General features: G+C 34.7%; 1 long non-coding RNA gene across 1 annotated transcript in view; it reads left to right on the forward strand.

The window, feature by feature from the left end:
* The window catches only part of LOC123384887, a 99,303-nt gene that overhangs the window by 77,799 nt on the left and 4,612 nt on the right, over nucleotides 1-16,892 (forward strand). The window contains exon 5 of the long non-coding RNA XR_006596602.1: nucleotides 14,823-14,879. This is a non-coding gene — a long non-coding RNA (uncharacterized LOC123384887). The remainder of the gene's footprint in view (nucleotides 1-14,822; nucleotides 14,880-16,892) is intronic.

The following is a 16,892-nucleotide window of genomic DNA, read 5'->3' on the forward strand; positions in this document are numbered from 1 at the left end:
CTTCTGTTTTGTCCCCCTCCCTGTTTTTATATTATTTTTGTTTCCCTTCCCTTATGTTCATCTGTTTTGTCTCTTAAAGTCCTCATATGAGTGAAGTCATATGATATTTGTCTTTCTTTGACTAATTTCACTTAGCATAATACCCTCCAGTTGCATCCACATAGTTGGAAATGGCAAGATTTCATTCTTTTGATTGCCGAGGAATACTCCATTGTGTGTATATATATATACCACCTCTTCTTTATCCATTCACCCATCGATGGACATTTGGGCTCTTTCCATACTTTGGCTATTGTTGATGGTGCTGCTATAAACATTGGGCTGTATGTGTCCCTTTGAAACAGCACACCTGTATCCCTTGGATAAACGCCTAGTAGAGCAATTGCTGGGTCGTAGGGTAGTTCTATTTTTAGTTTTTTGAGAAATCTCCATACTGTTTTCCAGAGTGGCTGCACCAGCTTGCAGTCCCACCAACATTGCAAAAGAGATCCTCTTTCTCTGCATCCTCACCAACATCTGTTATTGCCTGAGTTGTTAATGTTAGCCACTCTGACAGGTGTGAGGTGGTACCTCATTGTGGTTTTGATTTGCATTTCCCTGATGATGAGTGATGTTGAGCATTTTTTCATGTGTCGGTTGGCCATCTGGATATCTTCTTTGGAGAAGTGTCTATTCATGTCTTTTGCCCATTTCTTCTCTGGATTTTTGGTTTTTTGGGTGTTGAGTTTGAGAAGTTCTTTATAGATTTTGGATACTAACCCTTTATCTGATGGGTCATTTGCATATGTCTTCTCCCATTCCGTTGGTTGCCTTTTAGTTTTGCTGATTGTTTCCTTCACTCTGCAGAAGCTTTTTATTTTGATGAAGTCCCAGTAGTTCATTTTTGCTTTTGTTTCCCTTGCCTCTGGAGACGTGTTGAGTAAGAAATTGCTGTGGCCAAGATCAAAGAGTTTTTTGCCTGCTTTCTCCTCGAGGATTTTGATGGCTTCCTGTCTTACATTTAGGTTTTTCATCCATTTTGAGTTTATTTTTGTGTGTGGTGTAAGAAATTGGTCCAGTTTCATTCTTCTGCATGTTCCTGTCCAGTTTTCCCAGTATCACTTGCTGACGAGACTGTCTTTATTGCATTGGATATTCTTTCCTGCTTTGTCAAAGATTAGTTGGCCATATGTTTGTGGGTCCATTTCTGGGTTCTCTAATTAGTTCCATTGATCTGAGTGTTCTTGTGCCAGTACCATACTGTCTTGATGATTACAGCTTTGCAGTATAGCTTGAAGTCTGGGATCGTGATGCCTCCTGCTTTGGTTTTCTTTTTAAAGATTGCTTTGGCTATTCAGAGTCTTTTCTGGTTCCATACAAATTTTAGGATTATTGTTCTAGCTCTGTGAATAATGCTGGTGTTACTTTGATAGGGATTGCATTGAATATGTAGATTGCTTTGGGTAGTATCGACATTTTAACAATATTTGTTCTTCCTCTCCATGAGCATGGAATCTTTTTCCATTTTTTTGTGTCTTCAATTGCTTTCATAAACTTTCTATCGTTTTCAATGTATAGATTTTTCACCTCCTTGGTTAGTTTTATTCCTAGCTATTTTATGGTTTTTGGTGCAACTGTAAATGGGATCGATTCCTTGATTTCTCTTTCTTTCTCTTCATTGTTGGTGTATAGGAATGCAACTGATCTCTGTGCATTGATTTTATATCCTACAACTTCGCTGAATTCAGTAATCAGTTCTAGCAGTTTTTTGGTGTAATCTTTTGGGTTTTCCATATAGAGTATCATGTCATCTGCGAAGAGTGAAAGTTTGACCTCCTTCTGGCTGATTTGGATGACTTTCATTTTTTGTGTTGTCTGATTGCAGAGGCTAAGACTTCCAATACTATGTTGAAGAAGAGTGGTGAGAGTGGACATCCCTGTCTTGTTCTTGACCTTAGGGAGGAAGCTGTCAGTTTTTCGCCATTGAGGATGATATTAGCATTGGGTAGTTCATATAGCTTTTATGATCTCGAGGTATGCTCCTTCTATCCCTACTTTCTTGAGGGTTTTTATCAAGAAAGAATGCTGTATTTTGTCAAATGCTTTCTCTGCATCTATTGAGAGGATCATGTGGGTCTGGTCCTTTCTTTTGTTGTTGTGATGAATCACATCGATTGTTTTGCAGATATTGAACCAGCCCTGTATCCCAGGTATAAATCCCACTTGGTCGTGGTGCATAAGTTTTTTAATGTATTGTTGAAGCCGATTGGCTAATATCTTGTTGAGGATTTTTGCATCCATGTTCATCAGGGAAATTGGTCTATAGTTCTCCTTTTTAGTGGGGTCTCTGTCTGGTTTTGGAATCAAGGTAATGTTGGCTCCATAGAATGAGTTTGGAAGTTTTCTTTCCATTTCTATTTTTTGGAACAGCTTCAAGAGAATAGGTGTTCACTCTTCCTTAAATGTTAGTAGAATTCCCCTTGAAGGCCATCTGGCCCTCGACTGTTGTTTTTTGGCAGATTTTTGATTACTAATTTGATTTCCTTACTGATTATGGGTCTGTTCACATTTACTATTTCTTCCTATTTCAGTTTTGGTATTGTATATGTTTCTAGGAATTTGTCCATTTCTTCCAGATTTCCCATTTTATTGGCACATAATTGCTCATAATATTCTCTTATTATTGTTTTTATTTCTGCTGTGTTGGTTGTGATCTCTCCTCTTTTATTCTTGATTTTATTTATTTGGGTCCTTTCCTTTTTCTTTTTGATCAAACTGGCTAGTGGTTTATCAATTTTGTTAATTCTTTCAAAGAACCAGCTTCTGCTTTCACTGATCCATTCTACTGTTTTGTTTTGTTTTTTGGTTTCAATAGCATTAATTTCTGCTCTAATCTTTATTTTTTCCTATCTTCTGCTGGTTTTGGGTTTTATTTGCTGTTCTTTTTCCAGCTCCTTAAGGCATAAGGTTAGGTTGTGTATCTGAGATCTGTCTTCCTTCTTTAGGAAGGCCTGGATTGCTATATACTTTCCTCTTTTGACTGTTTTGCTGCATCCCAGAGGTTTTGGGTTGTGGTGTTATCATTTTCATTGACTTCTATATACTTTTTAATTTCCTCTTTAACTTCTTGGTTAGCCCATTCATTCTTCAGCAGGATGTTCTTCAGTCTCCAAGTATTTGTTACCTTTCCAATTTTTTTCTTGTGGTTTATTTCGAGTTTCATAGCGTTGTGGTCTGAAAGTATGCACGGTATGATCTTGATATGTTTGTACTTACTTAGGGCTGATTTGTGTCCCAGTATATGGTCTATTTTGGAGAACGTTCCATATGCACTGGAGAAGAATGTATATTTTGCTGCTTTAGGATGAAATGTTCTGAATATATCTGTGAAGTCCATCTGGTCCAGTGTGTCATTCAAAGCCATTGTTTCCTTGTTGATTTTTTGATTAGATGATCTGTCCATTGTTGTGAGTGGGGTGTTGAAGTCTCCTACTACTATGGTATTACTATCGACGAGTTTCTTTATGTTTGTGATTAATTGATTTATATATATGGGTGCTCTCACATTTGGTGCATAAATGTTTACAATTGGTAGGTGTTCTTGGTGGATAGACCCCTTGATTATGATATAATGCCCTTCTTCATCTCTTGTACAGTCTTTATTTTAAATTTAGATTGTCTGATATAAGTGTGGCTACTCTGGCTTTATTTTGTTGACCATTAGCATGATAGAATCTGAAAGTTTCTTTAGGTCTAAAGTGGGTCTCTTGTAAACAGCATATAGATGGATCTTGGTTTCTTACCCATTCTGTTACCCTATGTCTTTTGACTGGAGCATTGAGTCCATTGATGTTTAGAGTGAATACTGAAAGATATGAATTTATTGCCATTATGATGCTTTTAGAGTTGGAGTTTCTTGTCATGTTTTCTAGTTCTGTCTAATCTTTGCTGCTTTTGGTATGTATGTATGTATGTATATATGTATGTATATATGTATGTATATATGTATGTATGTATCTTTTCACGTTTTCTCCCCTCAGAGAGTCCCCCATAAACTTTCTTGCAGGGCTTGTTTATTGGTCACAAACTCCTTTAATTTTTGTTTGGGAAACTTTGTATTTCTTCTTCTATTTTGAATGACAGCCTTGCTGGATAAAGAATTCTTGGCTGCATATTTTTCTGATTTAGCACACTGAATATATCCTGCCACTCCTTTCTGGCCTGACAAGTTTCTGTGGATAGGTCTGCTGCAAACCTGATCTGTCTTCCCTTGTAGGTTAGGGATTTTTTTTTCCCTCGATGCTTTTATGATTCTCTCCTTGCCTGAGTATTTTGTGAATTTGACTTGTGATATGCCTTGTTGATGGTCAGTTTTTGTTGAATCTAATGGTGGTCCTCTGTGCCTCCTGGATTTTGATGTCTGTGTCTTTCCCCAGGTTAGGAACGTTTTTGCTATGATTTGCTCACATAACCCTTTTACCCCTATTTCTCTCTCTTCCTCTTCTGGGCCCCCTATGATTCTCATGTTGTTCCTTTTTAATGAGTCACTGATTTCTCTAATTCTTAAATCGTGCTCTTTTGCCTTAATCTCCCTCTTTTTTCTGCTTTATTATTCTCTATAAGTTTGTCCTCTATATCGCTGATTCTCTGTTCTGCCTCATCCATCCTTGCCGCCACAGCATCTATCTGTAATTGCAGCTCAGTTATAACATTTTTAATTTCATTCTGACTGGTTTTTTTACTTCTTTTATTTCCGCAGAAAGGGATTCTAATATATTTTTGACTCCAGCTAGTATTCTTATTATTGTGATTCTAAATTCTGGCTCAGAAATTTTGCTTGTATCTGTGTTGGTTAAACCCCAGGCTGTCATTTCTTCATACTCTTTCTTTTGGGGTGAATTCCTTCATTTTGTTATTTTGAAGGGAGAAAAGGAATTAATGAGGTAGAAATATTAAAATTAAAAAAAATAAAATTAGAAAGTATTAAAATTAAAAACTTGAAAATATACACACACACACACAAATATAATAAATGATGCTAGATCCTATGTGTGTTTTTGTCTGGGTGTTGAAGGTGGTTTGACAGATTAGAGAAAAAAAAGGGGAGGAAATCATTTGAGAATTTGAAAAAAATGAAATCACTGAAGTAGACTAAAATAAGATGATGGGAGTAAAATAGAATTAGAAAAAAATTATATAAAAGTAAAGAATATAGTAGGAAAAAAGTTAAAGAAAAATATTTTTAATAAAAATTAAAAATAAAAATGACTTTTTTTTCTTTTTCTGTTTTCAAGAAAAAGAAAAGAAATGAAAAAGAAAAAAGAGAAAAAAACGAAATCATTTGAAAATTTGAAAAAGTGAATACACTGTAGTAGACTAAAATAAAATGATGGAAGTAAAATAGAATTTGCAAATATTTACATAAAAGCAAATATATATATATATATTTTAAAAATTAGAGAAATATATTTGAATAGAAATTGAAAGTAAAAATGAAGTTTTTCACTTTCTGCATTCAAGAAAAAGAAAAGAAATGGAAGAGAAAAAAGTAAAAGAAAAAAGAAAGCAAGGAAATCATTTGAAAATTTGAAAAGGTGAATACACTGAAGTAGACAAAAATAGAATGATGGAAGTAAGATAGAATTTGAAAAAATTGACACAAAAGAAAAATATAGTAAAAAAATTAAAAATAATTTTAATAAAAATTGAAAATAAAAATGAATTTTTTCGCTTTCTGTATTCAAGAAAAAGAATAGTGAAAAGGAGAAAAAAAAGAAAATTGAATAGATGGACCTGCTAACAGATTGAAATAGGACTGATATTAATTCGTTTTCCCCTAGAATCAGACTATGTAGCGCTTTATAGTCCATAAATTAAGTAGGCGGTGAGACTTGTGTTCTTGAAGAGGTAGGTTGGCCCATTTGGGCAGGGCTCAGTGTAATGGCTCCCTTCTCCACTAGATGGCACTGCTGGCCTACTGGGGTGGATTGTGGCAGTGCTTGTTGGTGCGTATGCGCATGCGCCGGAGTGGTGAAAATGGCGTCACCCAGCTACCCAGTCTCTAGTATGGGAACTGTTCTCCCTGATCAGCAATCACACACCCATCCTCTGTCTTTAGCTTTTGTCCACTTCCTGCTTCTTCACTGTCCGTGCCCAAGCCCCAAGCAGTACCTCTGTCTCGAGCTTTGTCTCAGATGTGGCTATTTTCCCCGGCCCCTTACTTCTTTTTTTTTTTTTTTTTTTTTAATTTTTTTTTCAACATTTATTTATTTTTGGGACAGAGAGAGACAGAGCATGAATGGGGGAGGGGCAGAGAGAGAGGGAGACACAGAATCGGAAACAGGCTCCAGGTTCTGAGCCATCAGCCCAGAGCCCGACACGGGGATCGAACTCACGGACCGCGAGATCGTGACCTGGCTGAAGTCGGACGCTTAACCGACTGCGCCACCCAGGCACCCCGACCGGCCCCTTATTTCTAAAGGACTGCAGCTTTGACCCTTTCAGCCCCTCTGTGGGAGGGTCTCATGGAGCAATGGCCGAATGCCAGCTGCACCCAGGAATGCCTGCTGGACCCTGCTGCTGCCGGTACCCTGTGACTGTGGCCAGGTTCCAGCCAGCCCCAGAAAAAGTTCGCGAGATAGTGTAGCAGCAGCGTTTCAGGGATTATGGAAAATCACAACACACATCTGGCACCAGGCTTCACCCTTAACGACCTTGTTCCAGCACCAGCGAATGTGGCCATTTTCTGGGATCTGCTGGGACCAGGTGGTCTCAACAGTCTCTACCAAATGTCCTTCCAGCAGTGGAACCGCTTTTCCCTGTGTGGCCTGAGAACCTCTGGGACCCCACTCTTCCCAGGGATTTGCCCTTCCCACCAGAGCACTGCCAGGTATTGAACTGCGGAATTGCAGACTTTGCCCTTCCCTTGTTTGCAGTCTTAATGGAATTTAAACCCTCTTCTTCCTCCTTTCTCCCTTTTTAGTTTAGTCCCTGTGGCTGTTTCCAATTTTCAACTTTCTCTCCAGCTGCTTTTGGGGAGGGGTGCTTTTCCCATATTGTGTCGCCCCCCACAGTGTCCCTTCTCTCTCTGCCTGCAAAGGCGGCTCCCTGCCCACTGCAGCTTCTCACTCCCCATGTTCACCTCTCCATGCCACGTATCTGCTGAATTCTGTGGTTCAGGTTGTGCAGATTGTTGTGTTAATCCTCCAGTCAGTTTTCTAGGTGTGGAGGATGGTTTACTGTTGGTCTGGCTGTATTTCCTGGATGCAAGACACACAAAAATCTTCCATGCTGTTCTGCCATCTTGTCTCCTCCCACTTTTATTCAGTTTTTATTTCTATTATAGTTCATGTCATTCATGTAGTTCTTAGGACTGCAACCATCAAAACTTTAAGCCTCCATCTCTATGCTAATCTTTTCCTTTTGTATCATCTTGATTTAAATGCTCCCTCAATTAAAAATTGCCTTAAAGTGGAAGTTGACCTGATGAGAGTTGAGAGTTCTTTTGTGCTAGAGATAACTTTATTGAATTTGTTAAAAATCTAAGGAGTTTAATAATGGATGGTTCGTGTTAAAATGTCATAATGGAATTTGATTTTATTTTGTATACATCTTTTTTAAAGTATCAATTAGCTTTTTCTTAGATCTGACTCTACAATGAGTTATAATGACTATGGGCTCATACATGAGATAAGTAGGATGTGTAGAGTTGTTTGTTTTATTTTATAGTCACTATTAGGTTGGTGGTGAAATTATTCAGGGCAACAGCAAGAAGACCCACATTCTAAACCATCTACTCTTTGGCTGTGCCAAGATACGAGCTCCCACTAAAGTGGCAAATGCTGTCATTGCTATCTTTCCCTTCTCAATAGGAAAAAATTCAATCTTTCTACAGGTAGAGGCTGGCCATTTAATACACCAAATAAATGAAATTAAAGAGAAAATGGAAACTTACCAGAATGCCCCAAACATTTATAGTCATTCTTAGTTTGACCAAATGCTAGAAGTAATTCATTTCTGTAGAGGTAATAACAAATGCAAATATTTAAGGCCAGATACACACCTACACTGGAATTAAAGTATATTTAAATTTTTAAAAAACTTACATCTATCTAGCAAGATTTGTCTCTTTGTCCAAGCAGAATGATACAAGACCAGAAGTCTAACAGAAATTTGCCTACTCATGACTTAACTTTCTATTCTGCTTTAGCTTCAATGAATATAAATGTATCCTTACCTTAATGCCATCTATGAATAATAGCTAACAGCTAATGTTTACTGAACACTCATTTTACAGAGTTCTAGAAGCACCATCTTCTTTAATCTCATGAAAGCTTATGAGATAGGTTCTATTTTTATTGTGTTTATTTCACATATGAGGAAACTGAGGCTTAGCAGAGATAGAGCTAAGATTTGAAATAAGGCTTTCCAAAACCCAGAAGAAATCAGGATTGCCACAGATCTGGCAATCCAGGAAGATAGCCAGTGAATTATTTATCTATCTATCTATCTATCTATCTATCTATCTATCTATCTATCTATCATCTATCACTGATTCCCAAAGAAATGTGTGCAGAAATTATATTTTCTGTAAATGAGGGTTGTGTTCTTCTATCCAAGAGTTTAGGGGCTGCATTTTTTTTTCACGGCAAAGGAACATATTGAATTTGTTTTGCTTTCTGAAGTTTCTTCATATGCCTCTCTTAAGATTAAATTACATAGTATCAGTTAGTATTCTTCTAGTTATAAAAGAAAGAAAGTACTTACTGGTTTAAGCAGAAAGCATAGTAGTAAAATATTGACTTATGGGATGAAAAAGTCCAGGGATAGTATGAGGGACAGTTTGATCCAGAGGCTCTAGAGATCATCAGGATCACATTTCTTTCTAAGTAGGGACAATCCTGGCTGCCACCAGTATCATGTTTTCATGTACTGAAGACATAAAAGAGAACTTGCTTTCTTTCCCCAGTAGATAGGTCCACACATATTCCAGAGCTAAATTTACTGAATCTGATTTTGTCATGTGGCCATTCTTAAGCTAATCCCTGTGCTTAGAGAAATGTTATGCTTTACTTGTCCAAGTCTGGGTCATATGTCCACTCTTGGTAACAGGTTGAGGAGAGTGGGTAGTCCTGTGCAGTCCGTGGGGACTAATGATGGACATTAGTAGGTCTTCATATAAAATTTATCAAATGATTATCATAAGAAGCGGGTTAGATGCTGTATGGTAAAAAAAAAAAAGTTATACTACAGTGTTTCTAATAGTTCAAAGTTTTTTACAAGTGATATGGAATCCCTTTGTAGGAAAATCATGTTGTTAGGGCAGAACTAATGGAAAAAATGCATATCAAATACTGAATTTTATGGCAAAGCATTTAAAAATGCCAGCTTTTTTTTTTTTACCAAAGACCAAATATGATTTTTGTAAGTTAGCTATATAAATGATGGATGATGAAAATAAGATTATCAACTATAATTGATGACAAAAAATAAATATAAAATGTTTACTTTTAAATGCTAAAATTTTTAAATATTAAAAATACTTGGTCCTGCTATTTGGGAGGTAAGAAATTCTTCATTGAATTAAGAATCTAATCTATGCTCCAATCCAGAAATTTCTGCTGAGGGTCTTATTTTGTGGAGCAAACAAAAGGCTGATACCCAGAGCATCAGTTTTTCTAAATGATCTCATTACAATGTAACCCTACGTCAGCACACTTCACAAGTCCCCTGGGTCATTAGTTCCAGGATTATTGTGTTTGTTGGTTATCTCTTCTCCTAATATTGTGGACAATGTCTGAAATATGGGGCTGGTATGATCTACTCAGTCCTCCTGCTAGCACTACTAACACAAGATTATTGGAAATGGAGTTTAGTTCGTAGGAAAGGAAATACAAACTCCAACAGCAGAAAGTAAATGGAAACTGAAATCCTTCATGTCACTTTATGCCCGTGGTTTAGATATATTTCTATGTATATCTAACTCTCAGTGTCTAAAGAGATGGCACAAATTTTGGTATTATGATGTCACTGATCTTAGAAAATTATACTCAGTTTAGCCCTAGCTATAGTAACTAACCTTCCCAGGTGTTTGCATACATTGCACTTGATTCTGGTGTCTTTTGGGAAATTAAGATTTTTTTTTTTGCCGTTTTATGGCTGTCATTAATGGAAAAAGTTTTTATCTTATTTTTTCCAGCTTTATTGAAATATAGTTAACATACAATCTTGTGTGAATTTAAGGTGTTCAACATGATGATTTGATACATGCATTTATCGCAAAGTGATTACCATAATAAGGTTAGTTCACACATCTATCACCTCACATAATTATCATTTGAGCGTGTGTGTGCTTAACATTTAAGATCTAATCTCTTAGCAACGTTCAGGTATATAATACGGTATTGTTAACTATAGTCACCATAGTGCACACTAGATCCCCAGAACATATTCGCTTTACAACTAGAAGTTTGTACCTTGTGGACAATATGTCTCCATCCCTTCCCACCCAGCCCCTGGCAACCACTATTCTATTCTGTTTCTATGAGTTCAATGTTTTTTGGATTTTACACATATATGAGATTATACAGTATTTGTCTTTTTCTGTCTGATTTATTTTACTTAGCATAATGCCCACGAGGTCCATCCATATTGTTACAAATGGCAAGATTTCCTTCTTTTTAGGGTGTGTGTGTGTGTGTGTGTGTGTGTGTATATTATATATACCCATATATATATATTATATATACCCATATATATACCCATATATATATCTATATATATCTATCTATATATATATATCCATATATACCTATATATACATACATATATACCTACATATGTATGTATAGGTATATATACCTACATATATATATCTATCTATATACACACATATATATACCTATATACACACATATATATACCTATATACCTATATATATGTGTGTATATATATGTAGATATATATATATATCACATTTTCTTTATTCATTAATCCATTGATGAGCATTGATGAACACTTAGGTTCCATTTCTTGACTATTGTGACTAAGGTTGCAATGAACATGAGGGTGCAGATATCCTTGCAAGATAATGATTTAATTTCCTTTCGATATATAGCCAGAAGTGGGATTGCTGGATCATATAGTAGGTCTATTTTTAATTTTTTAAGGAAACTTCATGGCTGTTTTCCATAATGGCTATACTAGTTTACACTCCCACCAACAGTGCACAAGAGTTCTCTTTTCACTACACTCTCACCAACACTTGTTATTTCTTATACTTTGGATGATAACCATTCTAACAGGTGTGAGGTAATATCTCATTGTGGTTTTGATTTGCATTTTCCTAATTATTAGTGGTGTTGATCATCTTTTCATGTACCTGTTGGCCATCTGTATGTCTTCTATTCAGGTCCTTTGCACATTTTTTAATTGGATTATTTGTTGTTGTTTTGTTGTTGTTGCTGCTGTTGTTGTTGAGCTGCATGAGTTCCCTATATATTTTGGATATTAACACCTTATCAGAGAGATGGCTTGCAAATATTTTCTCCTATTCCATAGGTTGCCTTTTCATTTTGTTGATTGTTTCTTTTGCTTATAGAAGCTTTTAATTAGATGTAACCCCACATATTTCTTTTTTATTTTGTTGTTTGTGCTTTTGGTGTCATAACCAAAAAACTGTTTTCAAGACCAATGTCAAGAAGATTTTCCTTGTGTTTTCTTCTAGGAGTTTTATGGTTTCATATCTTATATTCAAATCTTCAGTCCATTTCAAGCTAAATTTTTAAGTGATGTAAGATAGGTGTCCAATTTCATTCTTTTGCATATGAATATCCAAACACACCCAAACTAATTATTGAAGAGATTCTCTTTTACTCAACAAATCTTCTTGGCTCTCTTGTCAAATATCTGTTGACCATATACAGAGGGTTTATTACTGGGCTCTCAATTCTGTTCCATTGACCTATGTGTCTGTTTTTATGCCAGTACCATATTGTCTTGATCACTGTATCTTTGTAATAATAGCTTAAAATTAGGAAGTCTGATGCCTCTAGCTTCCTTTTTTTTTTTTTTTTTTTTTTTTTTCCTTCAGGATTGATTTGGTTTCAAGGTCTTTTATGGTTTATACAAATTTTAGAATTTTTTTCTATGTTTATAAAAACTGCCATAAGAATCTTGGTAAAGATTGCATTGAATCTACAAGTGTCTTTGAACAGTATGGACATTTTAACAATATTAACTCATTTGATACTTGAGTATAGGATATCTATTTATTTGTGTCTTCTTTAATTTCTTTTTATCAAAGTCTTATAGTTTTCAGTATACAGATACTTCACTTCCTTGGTTAAATTTATTCTTAACTATTTTATTGTTTTTATTGTATATTTTATTTATTATCTCTTTTTCAGATATTTCACTGTTAATGTATGGAAATGCAACTAATTTCTGTATGTTGGTTTGTATCCTGAAACTTTACTAAATTTATTCTAACAATTTTTTTGGTGGAGTCTTTAGAATTTTCTATATATAAGATCATATCATCTGTAAACAGAGATGATTTTTCTTTTTCCATTTTGATTTGTATTCCTTTTACCTGTTTTTTTTTTTTCTTGACTAATTGCTCTGGCCAGAGCTTCCAGTATTGTACTGAATAAAAGTAGTGAGAGTATGCACCCTTGCATTGTTCCTGAAATGAGAGAAAAAGCTTTCAACCTTTTACCACTGAGTGTGATGTTAACTGTGAAATTTTCATATATAGCTTTTATTATGTTGAGGTATGTTCCTTCTACAACCAATTTGTTGAGAGTTTTTATCATGAAAGAATGTTGAATTTTGTCAAATATTTTTTTGAATCTATTCAGATGATCATATGATTTATATCTTTCATTTATTAATGGGGTATATTCATATTATATACAATATTTCATATTATATATAATGTTTAATATTGCATAAATATTTCATATTGTATATAATATTTCTTGTGTATATTTCATATTATATAATATTTCATAACATGTATAATATTGCATATTATGTTTAATATTTCATATTGTTATCTCTTTCTGTGAGAGCTACAGAGAAATCAGGAGGAAAGCAAAGGGCCACTGGCCCTGGGGACTGGTGTGAGGACATGTGTAGGATGTGGTGTCCAGTAAGATCTATGTAAGAGTGACAGTGTCCGTCTAGAGTCTGTAGCTCAGGGGAGTTAGAAGGACCTGATAGAGAAAATTCAGACGACATCCAACTAAATACGGTTTTTAAACCATGGGATTAAATGAGAACAGAACACAGGGTAGGTAAAGAGCGGATGAGAAAATCTGTGAGAATCTAGCTTTGGGCAAACTAGTCTGTCTGTGAAAACATGCATCTACATTGTCTCCTCTTATTTTGTGGTCGCTGTTGTTTGTATATCTAAGGAGGTATACAACTGAAATATAACTGAATAACTTATGTCTTATGTCTCCATATATATAATATTTCATGGTATGTATAATATTTCATAGTATGCATATTTCATATTATAAATAATATTTCTTATTCTATATAATACTTATTATTATAGATATTTCTTATATATAATATTTCTTATTACATATAATATTTCATATCCTGGCATTGGTTCAGGCCCTCTAGCACTGGGAACACATGCAGGTCATAGGATACAGAGAAGGGCTTGGAAGGCTTTCCATGAAGACTTGGGCTTTAATCTCATTGTTATTTCTTTCTGTGAGAGCTACAGAGAAATCAGGAGGAAAGCCTGGGAATTGGCATGAGGACATGTCTAGGATGTGGTTTCCAGTAAGATCTAAGTAAGAGTGACAGTGTCTGTCTAGAGTCTGTAGCTCAGGGGAGTTAGAAGCATCTGGTAGAGAAAATTCAAAGACATCCAACTAAATACAGTTTTTAAACCATGGGATTAGATGAGAACAGAAGACAGGGTAGGTAAAGAGAGGACGAGAAAATGCGTGAGAATCTAGCTTTGGGCAAAACACCCTGTCTGAGAAAACATGCATCTACATTGTCTCCTCTTATTTTGTGGTCACTGTTGTTTGTATATCTAAGGAGGTATACAAATGAAATATAACTGAATAACTTATGTCTTTCATCTTCATATTTCATATGATATAGCATATTTCATATTATGCATCATATTTCATGTGGTATATCATATTTCATATGGCATATCATATTTCATATGGTATTTTATATTTCATATGGCATTTCATATTTCATATGAGATTTCATCTGATATACCCTATTTCATCTGATGTATACTTTTTTCATACGATATATCCTATTTCATATGATATATCCTTTCTCATATATCATATTTCATATGCTATATCCTATTTCATATATTTCATATGATATATCCTCTTTCATATGATATATCATATTTCATACTATATTTCGTATGATATGTCATATTTCTTATGATATATTTCTTATGATATATTTCTTATGATATATCATATTTCTTATTATATGCAATATTTCATATTATATGTAATAGTTCATATTATATATAATAGTTCATATTATACATAAAAGTTCATATTTTATATAATAGTTCATATTATACATAATAGCTCATATTGTACATAATAGTTCATATTATACATAATAGTTCATATTATATATAATAGTTCACATTATATGTAATATATCACACTGATTGATTTACAGATGTTGTACGTCTTTGAATCCCAGAGGTAAATCCCATTTGATAATGGTGTATGATCCTATTAAAGTACTGTTGAGTTCATTTGGTAGAATTTGGTTGGGAATTTTTGCATCTGTATTCAGTAGTGATGTAACCTCTGGTTTTCTTTTCTTGTAGTTTCCTGATATGGCTTTGGTGTCCATGTTATGCTGTCTTAAGGGAAGGGTGACACAGGTAAAGTGAAACTGTTCCTCTTATTCTCTTCAATGCATCTAATCCTGAATTTGTTTTTTCTCCAAGAGTGTGCTGAAACTCCTTTGCAGGACTCCTGAACTTCTACAAAGACTTGTTTGTTTGTTTGTTTGTTTAATAGTGTTTGTGTAAGTATTCTCTGAGGGAAAAATGATAGAAAACTCTTATTCTCCAAGGTTGATGATCTCACTTTCCATTACTGGAGGAAATTTAAGCAAAGGCCTGATAAACTTTGAAAAGCAACTGATTAACCAGAGGTTGAGCGATTAATGGAACTTTTGACTTGGAGTCCAAGGTGAACATTAGCCTCAGTACTGATGTTTCCTTCAGAGGCATATGAAGATAGAATTTTTGCTTATTTAAATAAAGTGGATTATGTTTATATTTTCATCAAGTATAAATTTACCACCATTTCAAAATGAGTAAAAGAACTTTATGACTGATTGGCTTTGGTTCTCTTGGAGTCTTTTGCGTATTGGTAATGGTTACATTTCTATATACTGATAGTGATAGAACTCATAATACTATTACTAATAAACATAGGTGAAGTTATTGAATGTTGACTACATGCCATGTAGTCTTGTAAGAACTTTTTGAGATTTTTCTCAGCCCAGACTCCTGAACGAAAACCAAACCTGTATAACTAACTGCCTACTGGACATCTTCCCTTGAGTATTTTGAAGGCATCTTATCATCTTCAACCTCAAACTTTCCATTATTCTGTGTTTTCTAGATTAGTAAACTGCATCTTTGTCCACTCAACCCCTTAGTCTTAGTTCTGGACATCATATTTGGCCTGTTGTTCATCCTCTTCATTCTGATTAATGAAGAATCAAGTCCTCTGCAGAAGTCAATTTTAGCATTGCAAAGGGCCAACCATTCTTTATCTACATGGCTGTCACCTAGCTTATACCTTACCTGTTCCACTGCAAGACGCTCTTAATGGATCTCCTTACATCCACCCTTGTTGCCTCTGAACTGTGCTTCACTCTGCAGTCGAAAGCATAGTTTAAAGTGCCAATATGCTCATGTCACTTCCTTTTGAAACACTGTTCTATAGAAAAAAACATTTACCTTTCCATTCTGCTTCATCTGCTGTCTCCACTCTCCATTCTTCATCATTTCTCAATATTCAGGTCTTAGTTTAGAAAACACTTCTTCAGAAGGATTTCCTTGATTCCTTACAATCATTTTGGTACATCTATTATAAATTGACAATCCATTTTACTTTTGTTTTAACACCTCACAATTGTATGTATACTATCTTCTCCATAAGACATAGAACACATAAAGGCAGGAAATACAGTCATGCTCACTATAATATTTAGATTGTCTAGCATAATGCAAGCACTCTGTAAATATTTTTAGAATTAATGAATAAATCCTACTTGGGTCCTCCAGTTCCAAGCCTCGGCTCTTTACACTACCCCAGTCTGCTTTTAGATACATTTCTATTTAATTTTCATATCATGAAATTTAAATATTTGCCACAGGGCTCCAATAGGAATACTCAATATATTCAATACAGACATTTACACTTTGTTTTCTATTTTAGGCACTAGCTCAGGTTTTCATAGTAATAAATTTCTCAGGCTTTTTCTTTCTTTCTTTCTTTCTTTCTTTCTTTCTTTCTTTCTTTCTTTTCTTCTTTCTTTTGAAATCTTTAGTAAAAAGATCAGAAAGGAATGGATGCTTTTGAGAGAAAGTGATTAAAGCACATTTCAAATAGTGCTGGATTATCCTAAGGCAAATTAAAAATGTGCTTCAGGCGAGAGATTTTGAATATTGACATTTCTTGAGAAGAAAAAAAAGTAATCCTGATGAAAAAAGTCAGAAATTTGTTAAAGTTCCTAAAACTATTCTTTATCATTGATTTTACTTTTAATTATACAAGAGGGCCCATAATATCAGGATCACTGACAGCCTTAACAGGATTCCATTTTGAATATTAGTATTGAAGAAAAATGTTTGATTTTCGACATTCTCTAAACCAAG

Source organism: Felis catus, chromosome B1, assembly GCF_018350175.1.
Source record: "Felis catus isolate Fca126 chromosome B1, F.catus_Fca126_mat1.0, whole genome shotgun sequence".
Classification (NCBI taxonomy): domain Eukaryota; kingdom Metazoa; phylum Chordata; class Mammalia; order Carnivora; family Felidae; genus Felis; species Felis catus.